General features: G+C 43.2%; 1 long non-coding RNA gene and 1 pseudogene across 1 annotated transcript; both read right to left on the bottom strand.

Moving 5' to 3' along the window:
- Nucleotides 1–10,009: 10,009 nt before the first annotated feature.
- Nucleotides 10,010–13,126, bottom strand: LOC118897867. Its single transcript, XR_005020557.1, has 2 exons — nt 11,712–13,126; nt 10,010–11,106 (listed from the first exon to the last, which is right to left on the bottom strand). It is a non-coding gene; the product is annotated as an uncharacterized LOC118897867 (long non-coding RNA).
- Nucleotides 13,127–14,546: 1,420 nt separating this feature from the next.
- LOC118897866 lies at nt 14,547–16,107 on the bottom strand (annotated as a pseudogene).
- Nucleotides 16,108–21,251: the final 5,144 nt, after the last annotated feature.

Below are 21,251 nucleotides of genomic sequence, written 5' to 3'. Positions count from 1 at the left end.
CTGTGATGGGAGACGTTGCTTACAATTGAACCACGAAAGGGACAGCCCAAAAGCTGTACATGTGAAACTAAACTGGGCCTTAAATCCTCACTAAGATCACAGAGCTGGCTGTGAAGAAGCTGCTAAACCACCCCACAACCTTCCATTTTATAACTGTTTTCACGAGTGTGGATTGTTTGCCTAATAAAAATAAAAATCCGAAGAAAACAGCATATGAGATGGAAATAGGGGGCGACCATAAATAGATGGGCTTCTCTGCCCTGGGTAGCGGGAGGGGTGGCTGAGGTAAGACTTGAGGGAAGCAGGTGGGCTTCATCTTTGAGGGAAGGGAGGGGGAGAGCAGCGGTGAGAACAGAGGCTGAAAACAGAGGCAGCTCTGAGAGTTGGCCTGGACCTAGACCTCCAAATGCATTACCTGTATTGCCTCTCCTTGGCTTAGTATCCTTTGTCTTAACTGTCTTTTTTTTTTTTTTTTTAAAGTAAATTGGTTGTTCTTTTTAGGTTTGGTATGTTGCCAAAATGAAAAATAGTTGTTTTAACAGGAAGAATTAAATCACTTCAACCACATCATCCCACAACTTTTAGATACATTCTGCATCATCTTTACACTCCTCCACAAAAAAAAAAAAAAAAAAAAGGAAGAGGAAAAACCCAAATTAGGCACAACGACCTAAGGCAGCAGAATAATCTATGTACTTTCTGGGAAGACATGTTAACTGAGGGAAGAGGTCAAGGTGATCAGAAAAGTTCCTCATTTGAAAAACAAGAGAGGAACTGGCCCTCAGGCAGGGGATCTATTTCAAGGTTCTAAGAAGCTTCTGAACAAGTAGAGGAATTAGATGTGCAAAAAGTTCTGTAGCTCTGTGTACAAGGTTTTGTCGAATATACTGAAATTTTGATTCAGAGGATGAGTGTGTAAGAGCAGTGCATTTTTATAAACGTGAATAGCTTTTGAAAGTCCATGAAAACTATAACACCAGGCTTCTTTCCACCAGCAAAGTGCTTAAATACACTATGGAAACTATACACTTGTTTACTTAATATCCATAATGTAAACTGACCTGGGCTTAAATCTGACTTTTCCAACTTTGGTATAAATGAAGCGCAAATCCCTACACTTGTTGTTTTTCTAGGGAGACATCCTCAAATTTTAATTGTTTTTGCCATTTTAGCTTCGTAAATTTAGTCGCCACTCAGTCCTGGTCACTGGTATTCTGCTGGCCAATGCACTGTCACCCCCTTCCCCAGTAATGGCCTCACACTCTTCTTGAATGAATGGTTAAATAGATTAGGAAAGCAAACAGAATTTTTAACAGTAAAGTATGTATGCGTGGTGTGTGTACGTGTGTATTCATCAATACATAGGCTTTCATATATAAATGAGGGAATGGTTCAACAGATTAGAAAAGCAAACAGAATTCTCTAACAGTAAAGTGTGTGCTCATCACTATATAGGCTTTCTCAGAAGAGGAGGAAGAGAAAAATATATTGAGGTGAGGGGGGGGGGGAACAGCTTTCCTTTTGCTACACTGATCCATGTTTTAAAAGCTTATGCAGGGGTGTTATGGGTCTCATTTGTTTTCAGAGGCCGCAGAGAGCAGTGTCTCGACGCTTTTGGAATATCTGGCTGTAATCTAGTCCAAAATCCAGGGACACTTATTTTCCCCCATCGCTGCCAGTGTTTGTTCACAGGTAGCCAGCCTCCCTCCCCCCGGGTCAAGCACCTCCTTCAAGGGTGGGTGTGGTTTCTAATCACAGCTCTCCAGGAGAGGAGGAATAAGAAAGGCAAAAAGACTGTTTAACATGATAAAGGAGGTGGGTTGGGGGTGGAGCAGATAAGAGCGGTGTTGGAAATTTACTTAATTACAGGAGGTATATCCATTTTAGTCCTTAAATGTAAAAAGGAGCCCTCTTCAGCACTATCGCTAAGTCCTTCCAGAAGAAGGAAGTGGGTTTATTTTTACCAAAATTTTAACACAAGTTTAAAAAAGTGGGATCACCGAAGCCTATTAAGAACCACCCACTCCTCCGGCACAAAGCTGCCATCTTAACAGTCTAGAATTCAAGTTCAACCAATCACCATCCCTTAGGTTCGCACTCTTCCAAATATTTATTCCGGACACTGCAATGCTACCTCTAACTTATTCAAGCAAAGCTGGCACTGTTAAGAATGAGAATGATTACAAGTACTACAGAGAAGAAACCGAAGCTTGCTAAACGAAGCTAGGAGGGACACATTAGAATCTCTAAACATTGCCTAACCTTGTCACTTTCCGGAGGCCCTAACCACATTATGCTCCCCTGCTCCTTGGTGTGACTTAGGGTGTCCCCTAACTTAGGAACTATAAACAGGGACAAGCAGCTCACCTTAAAGCATCTTGGACACTTTAAGCAGTGGAAGGAGAAACAACCTGGAAAAGCACACGGAACAACTTCCCAGTCACAGCAACTTTCACTGTTCACATTATGTTTAAAGACACAAGTATAGGAAATATATTTTCCCAATTTAGACCACACAGTTCAAAGACACCTGAACCAAGTGGAACTTCATTATAATGCCAACTTTAGGATTGTAAAGCCCCCAAAGCAAAGGTAAATTTTGTTGCCAAAATGCAACAAAGTTAAAAATTAAGAAAACTACATATAAATTAAAAACAGGGTTCCTCTTGAAAAGGCAGTAAGATAGAACAGACGTGAGCTGAGCCCCTTTGAGAAGTCCTGGGACAGGTACTCGCCTTGAAACGGTCCCTTTCCCCTCTCTCCAAGTTGCCCCGGGAGGGGGCATCAGCACCAAGAAGGTAAACGGAAGTGACCTTGGCAAAGCTACCAAACAAAACAACCTCCCTCCCTCAACTCCCGGCCCCGGTCCCGGTCCCTCGGCCTCGGCCTCCTCCTACACGTGCGACAAGGACACCTGCTTGTGGTAGGCGGCGGCGGCGGCGGCGGCGCTGGCCGCAGTGGAGTCACGGCCTCGGGCTGACTGGCCTCTCCCGCCCAGCCTGGGTCACCTGCTTCTAATGCCCGCTGGGAGGCTCCGCCCCGGCCCCGCCCCTTCGCGCTGGGGCTCGGTTGGTGGGCCGCCCCGCCACGCTCTCCGCGCGTCCCCGCCCACTGCCCCGCGGGCTCAGCCTCTCCCCAGGCGCCCTCCGGCCCCGCCTGGAGCTGGCAGCCGAGGAGCGTGGGCCAATCGCCGGCCGGGAAGCTATGGGGGGCGGGGCGAATGCTAATCACGCCTTCTTGAGACCCGGAGCGGGAAACCCTAGCTAGAAGTCCCTCCTGAGTTCCCTGCTGGCGTCCACTGGTGCGGGGCTCACTTTCCCGTAATGTTCTAGCTTATGAACCCTAGCTTCCAGGGCACCTACCGGGTCTCCTATCTGCAGCTAAGCATCCTTAGAGTCCAGCGCTTGTTTAAAAGAACTGCTCAAAGAATCATTCTTAACCGTGGCACCTGTCTCCTCTCTGCGCTGCCCTCCCTCACCAGGTGAGCTCAAATTGAGAGAAGTACAAATGCTTACTGAGCCCCTACTGTGTGTCAGACGGCGCGTTAATCATTCTCATCTTAATACAGGATGTCTCAGATCCTTACAACAATTCTTATAGGTGAAGAAACAGAGTTTAGAAGCATACCAAGGGAACCGAGCTAATGATAGTTCCCCCAAGAAAGCCACAACCTAGATAATCTTGTTCAGCGCGGTATTCCGACCGCCTAGCACAGAGTAGGCTCTCAAATGGCAAACCCGGGATTCGAACCGAGATAGTTGGGACGCGACAGCCACAGTTTTTACCACCTCCTCCCCCCTCCCCCCATATGCGACCGGTTATCTCCCAGGCTTTAACCTTTACTTTTGCATTTCGTAACAAAATCTTACTGTTGCGACAAGAAAGTGATTTTCTTTCTGTCTTTGGAAGACTCCAGACATGTTAGTCCTTTATCAGTTTATCGGGTTAAAAATCCAGGCAGTTCGAAGTCGCCCGCAGAGAAAAGCAACACTGGCTCCGGGCTCTGTGATGGGCAGGGGCCGCCCCCCCCCCCACCGCCGGGGGCTACCCGCTGCTTAGCTGCGCACCCGCGCGCCGCCGGGGATCCGGGGCGCACGGAGCTGCGGGAGCCCGCGCGAAGACCTGCTGGGCGCCTCGACCACTGGGACGCACTGTGGCGCTCTCCAGATGGGTTATTATGCTGCAAGTTTTAAATGTCCTAAAAATGCCTCTTTTCTACATGTTCTAATTAGGTTGGAAGACTGAGGTGTTTAACATTCTTGAAATTCATTCACACGCTTACAAAGAGGGTTTGAATTGTTTCCCGCTCCCCCCACCCCTTCCTTCTACTGGAAGAAGGCGGAAAAAAGGCAGGAGGGCCTGAGTTCTTGAGGGACTCAGGACTGCACTTTAGGGCTGAGTCGTTCTTGTGTCCTGGATCCCACTTACACAGACTGGGAGACAAAATTGCAGAATAGCCCTCTTCCTCCTGCTTATCAACAAGACTTTGTGAGAAATAATGAGGAATACGTGTATTAATCCCAGCCTCAAAGTTAAAAGAAATAAATATAAATCTCTTCACAAACATTAAAACCGTTAATAAATATGTTTAAAATGTACTTTACCTCTTTCATTCCCTGGGATTCTACAGGTGCTTATATTTTTTTGGTTTTTTTGGAACTACTTGGCACTCAGTGTCGGCAAACATCCCAGGGTTGAAAGTAGTGGGAGTTGAAAAGCTATGGAATAGCAATCAAAAAGAAAGGGAAACCCTCAGTGGAAAGTATGCACAGATTGTGAACATGCCAAGAGAGGCTGCCTCATTCTGTGGCCTGTATGCAACATGTGTATTATTGGGGATGGACAAGTGTTGGCTAATAATAAAAATTATTTGAAGTTGGAGAATGTTAATCACTCATGCTGGAATTTAACCAGAATACATGTGTTATTTCACTTGGTTCTGACTCAAAGGATGTTATCTCCTAGTCTGTAAACCTCTCCCTTCTTAATCAACAGGGAGATGTTATTTTTGCTTGGAGATCTCTAATAATAGTAGTAATAATAGCGGGAAAACTTGGCCAAAAGAAACGTATTTTGCATTGCATAGCTTTTTGTATCATTTGAATTTTTGCTTTTCTGCATATAGTATTTCACTTTAAAGGCAGTTTAAAATATGCTGTTTAACATGTATTAGGCAGGGTGCTACATAATTCATTTCAGTTAGCTCATTTGATCCTCACAACAATCAGATGGAACTGGCATCATAATGGCTTCCTTGAAGTTACATATTTAGTCCATGGAAAGGACAGAAATCACAATTTTCTTCTGAGTCATAGTTATTGTTTAACAAACTGGAAAACACTGAATTATTTTTAAAGATGCAATTTTTAAGCAACTAGAACATTGCCAGGCATTCTTAGCTATTAATTCACTCATCTATCCGTCCATCTAGCCATCCATCCATCCATCCATCCAAAAACACCAAATTTCTGACTTGAAGACACTACTGTTATATTAAACGTGTTGCTACAAAGTGGAATTCATGAGGTTCAACTTAAATTATTGTCCAAGGTGTACTTATTAATTGATGAAAATACGGAGGATCATGCCAAACATTCCATCTAGTAAGACTGTGACATTTTGAAAGTTTTGAAGTATTGGTTTTGGATTTTGTAATCAGAGAATAGTTATTGCATTTCTAATCTTACTATACTTGTACTGATTATACATATTGAGACACTTGAGAGTTCAATGCTATAGGAATGACTGGACAGGTAGCCTCTGTATACTCTTCAGTATCTTGATAATCAAGCCTGGAACAGTGTGCTGCCCATAGATGCCTTTGGTAAATATTTGTGAAATAAATGGATGAATAAATGGCAACTGAGATTAACTTTTTAAACTTTAGCAAGTGGCATTGAATCCTTGGATAAAGCTTACCTTATGAGCTATATATATCTCTGAGGTTGACCATACCCTGTTAAATGCAGCATGAGTCCAAACCTTGGCTCTTCCTTTACTAGCTGCCACTTTGGACAAGTCACACAACAGCTCCAGGTCCTCTTTCCTCATCTGTAAAGTGGAGTTACCCCTCATAGGGTTGTAGTGAGGGGTAAATGAATTTATATGGTGAAGAGCTTAAAACCATGTCTAGCACCTCGTAACTCTATTTAAGTCTGTTATTAGTTTCTACTGGGTTCATGCTATTTTTCTGTTTTCTCACTCTATTTTCTTTTGTGTATCACTTTAATAATGGGAAAAAAGTTACATTTTTTAGATGTACAGGCATACCTCAGAGATATTGTGGGTTTGCTTCCAGACCACTGCAATAAAGGAAATATCACAATAAAGTGAGTCACATGGATTTTTTGGTTTTCCAGTAATGTCTATAAAACTTATGTTTACACTACTCTTCAGTCTATTAAGTGTGCAATAGCATTCTGTCTTTAAAAAAAGTACATATTTTAATTTAAAAATACTTTATTTCTAAAAAATGCTAACCATCATCTGACAACTCAGGGTTGTCACAAACCTTCAATTTGTGAAAAAGCAAAGTCTGCAAAGCGCAATCAAATGAGGTATGCCTGTACTTTATGTCTGAGCACACTCCCAGCTGTCACCAGCTATCTCTAGCATTTAGATATTAGCTAGATTTTATGCCAAAGCAGGGATCATTTCACTTGCCCTGGATCAAAGTGCGTACACCTGACATCAGCAACCAGCCCGCAAGTGTGCGAGTGTGCACAGGGCTGGCACAGGACAGACACCCACAAGCCAACTTGAAATCCCTCACAGGTATTTCCAGACTAGCTTTTTCCATGTCCTAGAGCATTTCTGATAACTCCTCTTCTCATCAGATCAGACACCTCTAGATGAGAAACCCAGACACTAATCAGAGGATTAACATGATGAGTCATTTATCCAGGTTCATAATAAGAATGCCTTGTTCACATTATAAGTGGAATCATTCAACTGTAATCTTTAGTCCTCTCCCCTCCTCCACTGTGGTGGAGATTATAGAAAAGTAAGAGCTTCTTTCTTCTTTCCCAGAGGCGATGGAAGCGCTAATCTTTCCCACTCTCAGCCATGGCTCTCAGCTGCACATTAGAATCACCTGGGGAGCCTTAAGATATACTGATGCTTGGGCCCTACTGAATCAGAATCTCTGGTTGACGGACCCAGACATTGTTTCTTGGTTTCGTTTTATTTGTTTATTTTTGTTGCCGTTTTGGTTTTAGCTCTCCAGGTGATCCTGATTTTCAGCTAGGGTCGAGAGCCACTAGACATAGATGGTTTTGTTATTTCCTCAGCACAGCCCCAAACTTGGGCCTAGCTGGATCTTCTGCAGAAAAGGGTTAATCACATCATGATGTAAAATGGAACACCTCGGGAGAAAGTATAGAGAAGTACGTTCTAGTCTAACTGCATGTGAGTCTGTTTGGGCTGAAGGAAAGTGTATGTATATGAAGTAAAAAATATGTAACAGAATTGTGGTACAGGGATGGCACAGTCAACAACAATGGTGGCCGTAACAGTAACTGATGGGTATTGGGCATTTCCAATGTGCATGCACTGTGCTAAGCATTTTACATATATAATCTCTTTTACCCCCAAGAATCCTGTGAGGTTGATATTATCAACCCCATTTTATAGATTAAGAATCTGAGGTTCAGAAAGTAACTTGCTACACAACGGCACACACCTTCCAACTTGGGTTTTCCTCGCTCCAAAGGCGATGCTGCCATTGATTGCAGGCCTCGTTGTAGGCCCAGCAGTAGAGGGTCCTGAAAACCACCAGATGGTAACTCTTGAGATAAGCAACTTCCCTTGTTCCTTATCATCCTTTTCCTGGGGACCAGGTCAAATTTTCAATTCTGGTGTGGCCTCTTGTGTGGGGGACTAAAGTACGGAAAAGCTGAGGGCTCTGGATTCATCTAGAATCCAGTATAAGTCTAGAGCCACTTGTTCTTTGGGCTTTGCAGACCAGGCATGAGGTGGGGCACCCTTTAGACTAGATTTCAGGACCTGTCTGGTATCTTGGCAGAGGGAGCTTCAGTTCGGTAAATATTGATGCTGCACATGCTGTGAGCCAAACACTGGTGCCAGGGGTGCAAAGATGAAGAGGCATGGGCTTACCAGGCAGGACGTGGTGGGAGCACAGAGGAAGCACCTGGCCCAACCTGGTGGCTCAGGGAAGACCCAGGCTGTGCCTGGAAGGCTGAATATGAATTAGGTGATCTATGAGTCAGGGTTTAGTACAGGAAGAAACCACTCTAGGTGTTTCAAACAGAGAAATATTTAATACTGAGAATCAAACAGAGGCTTACAAAATGGATGAGCTGGAGGGGCAGAAGTCAGGGGGGTGCCCCTGGGCTACTGAGTTCATGGGCCTACCACAGTAGCTATGTTCCAGAAGTTGGGATGGTGCTGCAGCAAGGGCTCTTCACACCCATGAAACTGGTGACTAGACACTGAAACAGGACATTGAGTCCAACAGCATTAAATGCCTCTTAACATTATTGCTCAAACCTTGCTGGCCAACAGCAACAGCAACAGAATGATGCCTTCTCCTTGCATCTGCCTCCAAATCTTACACAAGTGCACCTGATTGACTGAACTGATTTCAGATCAAGACCCTAGCTGCAAGGGAGTCTGAAAAAAGTAGTTTTGCAGTTCGCCATCTCTTCAAGCAAATTACTAGAAGGATAGAATGGACGCTGGAGAGGCAATCACTAGTATCCACTATAGGTAAGGAAACTGAGAAGGACTTCCTAGACAGAGGAATCAGCACAAGTAACGGGCACAAGGCCATGAAAGAGCACGATTCAAGTGGTGAAGAGCTGGGCATGGCTATGCTATCAGAAGCATCTGAATCAAGGTTTTTACCTGAAAGTGCACTCACGTCTAATCAACATATTTTTGATTAATTAGATTCGTATGTACACTGTACACATGACACTCTTTCCTATTGATACGGCGCTTGATTTATTCAACTGACTACTAGTGCAGAGGAGAAAGGAAAGGAGCAAAAAGCATGAAAAAGAATAAATAAAATTGTTAGGTAATAGTCATCCACAAAGAAAACAGAACATTAACCTTCCCCAAGCCTAATGTTGCAAACACTGTTGATTATGTGCCGAGGAGTCATCTCCCCTTTTTCCTTCCTAACAAAACCCCCGTTATTTGTTTTGTTCTGTTTTGTTGGGGAATCCACCCTTTTCTGCATAGCCCTGTGCTTCAGGAGAGGCAGGAGCTTCAGGTCAAGCCCCAAGGAGTAACACGTGATTAGTCCAACCGCTCGTGTTTCTCCCTTTCTTCTTATCAGCGTTTAGGTTACATACATGCATGGGACACAGTTCTAGCCAATAAGGCGTGGTGTGGGGGCCAGTGTGAGGTAAGTCTGTCAGGGGCTTATGGGAAAGATCTTACTCCAAAGGAGAAGTAGTCCTCTCCCCTGCTGGGTATTGTTTTGTCTGCCTGTGATGCCTACCACTGTGGGCACCATCTTGCAACCACAAAGGAGCTAAGTTGACCCAGTGAAGAAGGATGGCATTGAGGCTGCCTGAACTGTTGGCCTCCAGACTTGTTGTTATGTGATACGATACGCTGCTTATTTTTTAATACATTCGAGTCCCTGTTTTCTTTCACTTGCAACCAAGAACATTGTAACTACTACATGCAGTCTGTACACTTAGGATGAGATCTGCCCACTTAAACTTGGCTAATGAAGTCTCTGGAGGAGATTTAAGGAGAAAAATTTATTCCCTTTTTTTTCCACCAGAAAAATTGTTGTTTATCCTTCAAGAGCATTCAAGACCCACTCAAATGTCATTTCTGTCAAGCTGAGTGCTTTGTTATTGCCTGTACTCCCACAGCCCTCCCACTACTTCTCTATTACAGCACTTTACTCATATACTCTTTCAGCAAATATTTATTGAGTGCCTATTTTGGGCTTGGTAGTGTTTTAGGCACAGGGGTTACAGTAGGAAACTAAATGCATGGAGATTCCAATCTAGTAGAAGACAGACAATGAATGAAAAAATTTTAATGTGATGACTCTTATCAAAGGGGAAAAAAAAGAATTCTTGTCAAAGAGGGGGAAATAACTACCTTGAAATTTATTTTATTGTACTGTGATTCTCTGTTCATATGTCAGTTTTTTCCACTAGATTGTGTGTTCTTGTAACCTCACATCACCCACCACTTCCCTGGGGGATTGCATTTTCCAAAGATGGCTGCGAAAACCTCTCCCATCCCACAGGTTTTTCTGCAATGTGATCTTGCCATTCCCCATAGGGGAGGGATGTAGGAGGTCCTAAGTCTCCTCCTCTTGAATCTCAGTGGGCTTGTGACGGTTTTGACCCATGGACTGTGTTGGAAGTGATGCTCTAAAACTTCCATGGATAGGTCATAAAAGGCCGTGTAGTTTCTACCTGGGTCTCTTGGGACACTTGTTTTTTGGAAGTGCTTTTTCTTGGGACACTCCCTCTTGACACCTACATATAGATGCTCCACTTGACAGTCCCAGCTGAGTGAGCCTTCAAGTCATCCCAGGTTAGGTAAAGAAGCTTCCAGATGATTCCAGCCCCCAACCTCAAGTCATTCCTAGTTGTTCAAGTCTTCCCAACTGAGGCCCCAGATGTCATGAATCAGAGACAAGCCATCCCTGCTGTGCCCTCTCCAAATTCCTGATCCACCGTATCCATGTGCATAATAAAATGCCTGTTGGTTCACACCCCTACTTTGGAGTGGTTTGTTACACAGCAGCAATGACTGGAACCCCCCAGATCTGCCTTTCTGTGAAATTTTAATCCAGTAGACAACTTGTTTTCTTTTCACCTGACCCAGTTGGTGATCAACTTACGCACTGAAGCTTGAGAACTTTCATCCATCTTACTTTCATCCCATTGAGTGTCGCTGTTGATGATATGCATGTGAAATGTCTAATCTTTTAAAACACAAACCTTCACCATTGATCTTAATATCCTGCTGCAGTGAGTTCCCCAGTTCAATTGTGTGTAGTGGGAAAAAAGTGCCTCCTTTTATCCATTTTAAACATGCTTCCTTTTCATCTCATCTTGTCCTCTTGCTCTTCCCCAAGTAAAGTGATTTCCATTTTGTGGGTACCTAGACACAGAGAACTGAGTTGAGACAATAATCTTTCTTTGGTTACCCAGAAGGCCTCGGGCGTGCTGCGACGGGGAGCAGTGGATTTTAGCTGGTGACTTAAAGGTGGTGGAACACTGTATTCTAATTAGTCACAAGTTTAGTTCCAAGCTTTCAAAAAATAGTCTAGATTCTGCAAGACACAGTAGGTGTCCTCTTGTGGTGCTGGGAAGTAGAGCACAGTAGAAAGGGAAGAGCATTGGCCAGTACATAGGCAATCCGGATTCAAGTCTCATCTTGTGAGCCAGCTGTGTGCCCTTGGGCATAACACTTAGCCTCTCTGGACCTCATTCTCCTCAACTATAGAGTGAAGAGATTCAACCAGAGGGTTCTGGAGCACCCTTTTGCCTCTAACTTTGTATGAATTCTATGTATTTGCCAGTCATTTTGAAACATCTACTACATAAATCCACGGGAAGAAAAAGTTTGTATTCTAAACAGTTTGCCATTTTAGCTTCAAAGTGGAGTTGGAGAGAACCACCACTCCCCCCTAAAAAATTTTCTAGTTTTTAGAAAACTAATGTTATCATTTTCCAAAAACACAATCCAAATTAGGCTTCAATTACCAAAAATATATCCTGCTGTGACTGTTAAGTGACAGGTCTTGCAACCTGAGTCCTTTTAGTTTGGGGGTGCACCCCAGGGCTCCCATCAGCCTTGCTTTCATGAGCCTATCAATTCTCACGGTGCCATTGCTCGATGTTTGCATGGGGACAACTCCATTCTAAGTGATGAGAGTGAATGGATGGGGTGAACTGCTGCTCCATATGGCCACCTTGGGGAGGAGAAAGAATATTGTCCCAGTGAGCAGTGCAGTAGGAACTATTCAAGTGAATCTCTAGAAATCTGAAATCTCTTCCCAATTCTTTCTCTCCCTACAGAAGAAAAAAGGCAGTTACCATGTGGGACTTGGGGAAAGCATTCAGTCTCACTCAACCTGGACTCATTTCACTAATTTTCTGGTCTGCTTAATATTTCTTCAACAGTTGTGATTCTTAGAACTTCGTGGGCTCTAACCCACTTCTTAAGCTCTGCATCCTGTTTTGTCTTACTGAATTTTCTCTTTCCAATCCCAGGTGGGTGGGGGAAATGCTTCTCATCTCTGATTTTAAAATTCATTACAGAATCTCCACTATTGAAGTGCTACCATGCATTGAGAGGACAGATTGCTTTCACTGTTGGCTTAACAAACTCTATCAACAGCAACAAGTAGCATGACGAGGTTCTACTCAACAGAAACTTACTTGTAAGGTTAAGAAAACCCCTGCGGTCCTTAGACAAAACTTCAGAACAGCAGTAAAAGTAATAAAAAATATATCTAGTGTTTAGAAGAGCTTTTTGAAAATATTCTAAAGAAGAACCCTCCCACCCACACTTTCCTTAATAAGATATCTCATATGTGATCACACATATCCACTTCCTTATCATCAGTATCATATGCGAGGATGTTTTGACGTTTTTGTTAAGGCTTTCAAGGAAGGCTTGAAAACAACACAGCAGCATCTATAATGCATAATACTGTCAGTTGTATCAATGGGAAAACTGAAGATCATGTAGGATGAATCACTTGGTTATTATTTGCTTATTTAAGTTATTTGGGTAAAACAAGTCAGAAGTGTCGCTTGTTTCTTAGAGCGGTGCTACCCCTGCGAGGCTGCCTTCGTGTGCTCAGTGACTCCTTGATTGTAGCTAAAAGGGGGACCCAGGGTTCCACACACCACATTCTGTTCCTCCTTCTGTCATTCCTGCTCACACTCTAGTGGGGGGATGAGTTTGAAGGCTTGTTGTCTTCAAAACCCTTCTGTCTATGTGGGCTATGCTGCATCATTGCTTGTTGCCCAAAGGCGCTCTGCAAAGATAATTTACTGCCTAAGAAAGTGGTATATACAGAACTGGTCAAGCCATGGGTTGCACTTTTTACAAAATTAATAAACAATTTTTTAAAGCAGTTTTAGGTTTACAGAAAATTGAGCAGATAGGGCTTCCCCGGTGGTGCAGTGGTTAACAATCCTCCTGCCAATGCAGGGGACACGGGTTTGATCCCTGGTCTGGGAAGATCCCACATGCCACAGAGCAACTAAGCCCATGTGCCACAACTACTGAGCTTGCGCTCTAGAGCCCGTGAGCCACAACTACTGAGCCCGCGTGCCACAACTACTGAAGCCTGTGCGCCTAGAGCCTGTGCTCCACAACAAGAGAAGCCACCACAATGAGAAGCCTGTGCACCATAACAAAGAGTGGCCCCGCTCACCACAACTAGAGAAAGCCCGCGTGCAGCAACGAAGACCCAACACAGCCAAGACTAAAGAAATAAAGAAATAAAGTAAAATAAAATTAAAAAAAAGAAAATTGAGCAGATAGTACAGAGAGTTTCCATATATCCTCTCCTTTTCCCACTCACAGTTTCTCCTTAGTGCGGTTCTTAGTTCTCTCTTAGTTCTCTTGCCTTAGTGCAGTTACAATTTATTACAATTGATGAACCAATATTCATATACCATTACTAACTAAAGTCCATAGTTTGCATTAGGATTCGCTCTTTGTGTTATACAGTTCCGTAGGTTTTGACAAATAATGTCATGTATCCATCAATACGGTATCCTACAGAATAGTTTCACTGCCTTCAATATCTCCTGTGTTTCACCTAATCATCACTTCCTCACCCCGCCTTGACCCTTGACCCCTGACTATCACATCTTTTTACTTTCTTTCCCAGAATGTCATATAGTTGGAGTCATTCAGTATGCAGCCTTTTCAGATTGGCTTCTTTTATTTAGCAATATGCGCTTAAGGTTCCTTCGTGTCTTTCCATGGCTTGATAACTCATTTCTTTTTTTTTTTTTTTAATATCCTCCTTTTTTTAGAAGAAGAAATTACAAATAACAAAACATTAGCAAAATGAGTAGAAAGTACAGCGACTTCTCATATACTCCCCCTGCCCTCACACATGCACAGCCTTCCCCATCATCAACATCCCACACCAGAGTGGTACATTTGTTACAATAAATGGACCTACATTGACACATCGTTATCACCAATGACCGTGGATTGTATTAGGGTCCGCTGTTGGTACTGTATTCTATGGGTTGTTTTTTATTGTAATTAATTAATTAATTTATTTATGGCTGTGTTGGGTCTTCGTTTCTGTGCGAGGGCTTTCTCTAGTTGTGGCAAGCGGGGGCCACTCTTCATCGCGGTGCGCGGGCCTCTCACTATCGCGGCCTCTCTTGTTGCGGAGCACAGGCTCCAGACGCGCAGGCTCAGTAATTGTGGCTCACGGGCCCAGTTGCTCCGCGGCATGTGGGATCTTCCCAGACCAGGGCTCAAACCCGTGTCCCCTGCATTAGCAGGCAGATTCTCAACCACTGCGCCACCAGGGAAGCCCTGGGTTTCTTTTTTGCTTCTTCTGTTTTTTTTTGTTTTTTTTTACAAAACAGCAGCAGGAAAGAAAAATGCAGGAGGCAGATGAGCCAGGCACCGGGGTTCAGATCAGAAGGGAGCAGGGAGACCAAGCTGTTACTGCAGGCTGGCCCCGGGACTCTGTCCCAGCATCCTGGGAGCACGGCAACAAGCCCCAGAAGGAGCAGAGAGTGGGTGAGGAGACGGCTGTCCCAGCTCGGTGGCGGCACCGCTCCTTGGGCGGCCACCCTGGCGGTCAGCCAGGTTGGGAGCACTTGAGGCTCCTGTGTTTGGAGGCCTGGTCTCCAAAGCACGGACCCACAGGGGCCAGGCAGAGGGAGGAGGTAGGAAGGGCCGGCACAGAAGGGCTGTGAGTTCTATCTGGGTCCCCCGGGACCACGGGGCCCAGGTGGGCAGGGGCAGTCAGGACGCTTCCCTGCCTGTCAGACAATCAGCTTCTTCAGGAAGGCCTCCAGCTGGTCCTCATCCTTGATGCCCACAAACTTGTCCACCACATCCCCATTCTTGATGGCCAGCACGGTGGGCACAGCTGATACCTCATACTCTATGGCGAGGTCTGTGTGGTCATCAATATCCGCCTTGGCCATCACCACCTTTCCATGCTGCTTGGCCACCACCTTCTCTAACCTTGGCCCCAGGATCTTGCAGCGACCACATCACTGTGCATGGAAATCCACAACCACTGGTGTCTCACTGTTGACAACTCAGTCTTGAAAGTCTGGTCCATCCTGGATGTTAAAGGTCATTGTACAGACTCTGGTGGTGTATATTGACTGGGCTTGGCTGGGTGTTACTGTCAGGTTATTAGGACTGCGCTGTGGGGTCTGCAGGGCCCTGGAGGCAAGGGGCGCCCACTGACTCTGAGAGGGCTTCCTGCAGATTATGGAGGCCAGGAACCTCCCCAGCAGAAGTCGCTAAGCCATCTCCCTGCAGCGAGAGCAGAGGGGTGCACAGCGCGGCCCTCCCCACCGGTCAAGGGCACTTCTGTTCCCTATTCATTTCTTTACTCACTGCCTGCCATCCAGCTTGCACACATCCCCAGTCACCCAGTTGCCGCAGCCAATGGTATTTGTAGCTTTCCTGCCCCACGGACAACACTGGACAATTGCGAATGGAGCATCTACTGGCCAGGTACTGTGCTAGGTGCTCTGCTCCAGAAATGAGAAGCAGATGTGATCCCTACCCGCATGGGACTCACGTGATCAGTCATTCCTAATTAATACTCAGGTCCCTTGATTGCCACTGTTCCCTTTGGCAGGTTTACTTAAATGCCACTTAAATCTCCCTATTTTTGAAGACCTCTTCTTTCCTTCCCTTCCTTCTCTTCCTTCCTTCTTGCTTTCCTTCTTCCCCTCCTTCCTTCCTTCTTTCCTTCCTTCCTTTCCTTATTATACATGTTTTCTCAAGGCAATCACTTCTATACCTACAGCTTCAATTACTTTGTGTATACTCTAATGACAACACAATTTTAAATGTTGTTTTCATTTACCAGTTTGTTTTTGTTTTTTTTTTGGTTTATTCCTAGGTATTTTATTCTTTTTGTTGCAATGGTAAATGGGAGTGTTTCCATAATTTCTCTTTCAGATTTTTCATCATTAGTGTATAGGAACGCAAGAGATTTCTGTGCATTCATTTTGTATCCTGCAACGTTACCATATTCATTAATTAGCTCTAGCAGTTTTCTGGTGGCAGTTTTAGGATTCTCTATGTATAGCATCATGTCTTCCGCAAACAGTGACAGTTTTACTTCTTCTTTTCCAATTTGTATTCCTTTTATTTCTTTTTCTTCTCTGATTGCCGTGGCTAGGACTTCCAGAACTATGTTGAATAATAGTGGTGAGAGTGGACATCCTTGTCTCATTCCTGATCTTAGAGGAAATGCTTTCAGTTTTTCACCATTGAGAATGATGTTTGCTGTGGGTTTGTCATATATGGCCTTTATTATGTTGAGGTAGGTTCTCTCTATGCCCACTTTCTGGAGAGTTTTTATCAGAAATGGGTGTTGAATTTTGTCAAAAGCTTTTTCTGCATCTATTGAGATGATCATATGGTTTTTATTCTTCAATTTGTTAATATGGTGTATCACATTGATTGATTTGCGTATATTGAAGAATCCTTGCATCCCTGGGATAAATCCCACTTGATCGTGGTGTATGATCCTTTTAATGTGTTGTTGGATTCTGTTTGCTAGTATTTTGTTGAGGATTTTTGCATCTATATTCATCAGTGATATTGGTCTGTAATTTTCTTTTTTTGTAGTGTCTTTGTCTGGTTTTGGTATCAGGGTGATGGTGGCCTCATAGAACGAGTTTGGAAGTGTTCCTTCCTCTGCAATTTTTTGGAAGAGTTTGAGAAGGATAGGTGTTAGCTCTTCTCTAAATGTTTGATAGAATTCACCTGTGAAGCCATCTGGTCCTGGACTTTTGTTTGTTGGACGATTTTTAATCACAGTTTCAATTTCATTACTTGTGATTGGTCTGTTCATATTTTCTGTTTCTTCCTGGTTCAGTCTTGGAAGGTTATACCTTTCTAAAAATGTGTCCATTTCTTCCAAGTTGTCCATTTTATTGGCATAAAGTTGCTTGTAGTAGTCTCTTAGGATGCTTTGTATTTCGGCGGTGTCTGTTGTAACTTCTCCTTTTTCATTTCTGATTTTATTGATTTGAGTCCTCTCCCTCTTTTTCTTGATGAGTCTGGCTAATGGCTTATCAATTTTGTTTATCTTCTCAAAGAACCAGCTTTTAGTTTTATTGATCTTTGCTATTGTTTTCTTTGTTTCTATTTCATGTATTTCTGCTCTGATCTTTATGATTTCTTTCCTTCTGCTAACTTTGGGTTTTGTTTGTTCTTCTTTCTCTAGTTTCTTTAGGTGTAAGGTTAGATTGTTTACTTGAGATTTTTCTTGTTTCTTTAGGTAGGCTTGTATAGCTATAAACTTCCCTCTTAGAACTGCTTTCGCTGCACCCCATAGGCTTTGGGTCGTCGTGTTTTTATTGTCATTTGTCTCTAGGTATTTTTTAATTTCCTCTTTGATTTCTTCAGTGATCTCTTGGTTATTTAGTAACGTATTGTTTAGCCTCCATGTGTTTGTCTTTTTTACGTTTTTCTCCCTGTAATTCATTTCTAATCTCATAGCGTTGTGGTCAGAAAAGATGCTTGATATGATTTCAATTTTTTTAAATTTACTGAGGCTTGATTTGTGACCCAAATTGTGATCTATCCTGGAGAATGTTCCGTGCGCACTTGAGAAGAACGTGTAATCTGCTGTTTTTGGATGGAATGTCCTATATATATCAATTAAATCTATCTGGTCTACTGTGTCATTTAAAGCTTCTGTTTCCTTATTTATTTTCATTTTGGATGATTTGTCCATTGGTGTCAGTGAGGTGTTAAAGTCCCCCACTATGATTGTGTTACTGTCAATTTCCTCTTTTATAGCTGTTAGCAGTTGCCTTATGTATTGAGGTGCTCCTGTGTTGGGTGCATATATATTTATAATTGTTATATCTTCTTCTTGGATTGATCCCTTGATCATTATGTAGTGTCCTTCCTTGTCTCTTGTAACATTCTTTATTTTAAAGTCTATTTTATCTGATATGAGTATAGCTACTCCAGCTTTCTTTTGATTTCCATTCGCATGGAATATCTTTTTCCATCCCCTCACTTTCAGTCTGTATGTGTCCCTAGGTCTGAAGTGGGTCTCTTGTAGACAGCATATATGTGGGTCTTGTTTTTGTACCCATTCAGCGAGCTTGTGTCTTTTGGTTGGAGCATTTAATCCATTTACATTTAAGGTAATTATCGCTATGTATGTTCCTATTACCATTGTCTTACTTGTTTTGGGTTTGTTTTTGTAGGTCTTTTCCTTCTCTTGTGTTTCCCACTTAGAGAAGTTCCTTTAGCATTTGTTGTATAGCTGGTTTGGTGGTGCTGAATTCTCTTAGCTTTTGCTTGTCTGTAAAGCTTTTGATTTCTCCATCAAATCTGAATGAGATCTTTGCCAGGTACAGTAATCTTGGTTGTAGGCTCTTCCCTTTCATCATTTTAAATATATCGTGCCACTCCCTTCTGGCTTGTAGAGTTTCTGCCGAGAAATCAGCTGCTAACCTTATGGGAGTTCCCTTGTATGTTATTTGTTGTTTTTCCCTTGCTGCTTTCAATAATTTTTCTTTGTCTTTAATTTTTGCCAATTTGATTACTGTGTGTCTCGGCGTGTTTCTCCTTGGGTTTATCCTGTATGGGACTCTCTGTGCTTCCTGGACTTGGGTGGCTATTTCCTTTCCCATGTTAGGGAAGTTTTCAACTATAATCTCTTCGAATATTTTCTTGGGTCCTTTCTCTCTCTCTTCTCCTTCTGGGACCCCTCTAATGCGAATGTTGTTACGTTTAACGTTGTCCCAGAGGTCTCTTAGGCTGTCGTCATTTCTTTTCATTCTTTTTTCTTTATTCTGTTCTGCGGCAGTGAATCCCACCATTCTGTCTTCCAGGTCACTTATCCGTTCTTCTGCCTCAGTTATTCTGCTATTGATTCCTTCTAGTGTAGTTTTCATTTCAGTTGCTGTATTGTTCATCTCTGTTTGTTCTTTAATTCTTCTAGGTCTTTGTTAAACATTTCTTGCATCTTCTTGATCTTTGCCTCCATTCTTTTTCCAAGGTCCTGGATCATCTTCACTGTCATTATTCTGAATTCTTTTTCTGGAAACCACTTCATTTAGTTGCTTTTCTGGGGTTTTATCTTGTTCCTTCATCTGGTACAGAGTCCTCTGCCTTTTCATTTTGTCTGTCTTCTGTGATTGTGGTTTTCATTCCTTAGGCTGCAGGATTGTAGTTTTTCTTGCTTCTGCTGTCTGCCCTCTGGTGGTTGAGGCTATCTAAGAGGCTTGATGGGAGGCTCTGGAGGTGGGTAGAGCTGACTGTTGCTGTGGCGGTCAGAGCTCAGTAAAACTTTAATCCACTTGACTGTTGATGGGTGGGGCTGGGTTCCCTCCCTGTTGGTTGTTTGGCCTGAGGCAACCCAACACTGGAGCCTACCTGGGCTCTTTGGTGGGGTTAATGGCAGACTCTGGGAAGGCTCACGCCAAGGAGCACTTCCCAGAACCTCCGCTGCCAGTGTCCTTGTCCCCATGGTGAAACAGAGCCACCCCCCGCCTCTGCAGGAGACCCCCCAACACCAGCAGGTAGGTCTGGTTCAGTCTCCCCCAGGGTCACTGCTCCTTCCCCTGGGTCCCGATGCGCACACTACTTTGTGTGTGCCCTCCAAGAGTGGGGTCTCTGTTTCCCCCAGTCCTGTCGAAGTCCTGCAATCAATTCCCACTAGGCTTCAAAGTCTGATTCTCTAGGAATTCCTCCTCCCGTTGCCGGACCCCCAGGTTGGGAAGCCTGACGTGGGGCTCAGAACCTTCACTCCAGTGGGTGGACTTCTGTGGTATAAGTGTTCGCCAGTCTGTGAGTCACCCACCCAGCAGTATGGGATTTGATTTTACTCTGATTGTGCCCCTCCTACCGTCTCACTGTGGCTTCTCCTCTGTCCTTGGACGTGGGGTATCCTCCTTGGTGAAGTACAGGGTCTTCCTGTCAATGATTTTCCAGCAGCCAGTTGTGATTCTGGTGCTCTCGCAAGAGGGAGCAAGAGCACGTCCTTCTACTCCGCCATCTTGGTTAATCCCGTTTTGTGGATTTTATGTCATATTTTACATCTTCATTTTTGTCCCTTCACTGTTTATTGTAGTTATAGTTGATTTTCAATTTTTTTGTCTTTTAATCCTTATATTAGCTTATTTAAGTAGTTGATCACAGCCTTTACTGTATATTTACCTTTTCTAGAGGGATTTTTACCCCTTATATAGATTCTTACTTCTTGTTTTAGCCTTTTCTTTTCCACTTAGATAAAACCCTTTAACCTTTCTTTTAGGGTCTGTTCTCTATTGATGAACTCTTAGTTTTCTCTTGTCTGAGATGTTTTTTATCTCTCCTTCAATTCTGAATGATAATCTTGCCAGGTGAGTATTCTAGGTTGTAATATTTTCCCTTTTTCACTTTAAATATATCATACCACTCCCTTCTCGCCTTCAAAATTTCTGCGGAAAAATCAGCCGATACCTTCTTGGGGTTCTCTTGTATGTGACTCGTATTTCTCTTGCTGCCTTTACAATTCTCTCTTTAACTTTAACTTAGCCATTTTAATTATGAAAGGTCTTGGTATGGGTTTCTTTGGGTTCATCTTGTTTGGGTCTCTCTCTGCTTCCTGTACCTGGATATCTGTTTCCTTCTTCAGGTTCAGGAACGTTTCAATCATAATTTTATCATATATATTTTCAACCCCTTTCTCTCTGTCTTCTCCTGGAACCCTTGTAATGCAAGTGTTGGTATGCTTGATATTGTCTCAGATATCCCTTGAACTGTTCTCATTTTTTTTAATTTATTTTACTTTTTGCTGTTCTGATTGGGTGATTTCCACTAGTCTATCTTCCAGATCACTTATGTGTTTTTTTTGTATCACCTAGTCTGCTGTTTATTCCTTCTGGTGTGTTTTTCATTTTGGTCATTTTATTCTTCAGCTCTGACTGATTCTTTTTCATATTTTCTAGTTCCTTATTAAAATTCTCACTGTATTTATCTATTCTTTTCTCTGGTTCAGTTAGCATTCTTATTACTAATGCTTTGAAATCCTTATCTGGTAAATTATCTCT

This window comes from Balaenoptera musculus, chromosome 7, assembly GCF_009873245.2.
Source record: "Balaenoptera musculus isolate JJ_BM4_2016_0621 chromosome 7, mBalMus1.pri.v3, whole genome shotgun sequence".
NCBI lineage: Eukaryota > Metazoa > Chordata > Mammalia > Artiodactyla > Balaenopteridae > Balaenoptera > Balaenoptera musculus.
Note: the sequence above shows the minus strand (reverse complement) of the source record. Positions and strands in the feature narration are given on the sequence as shown.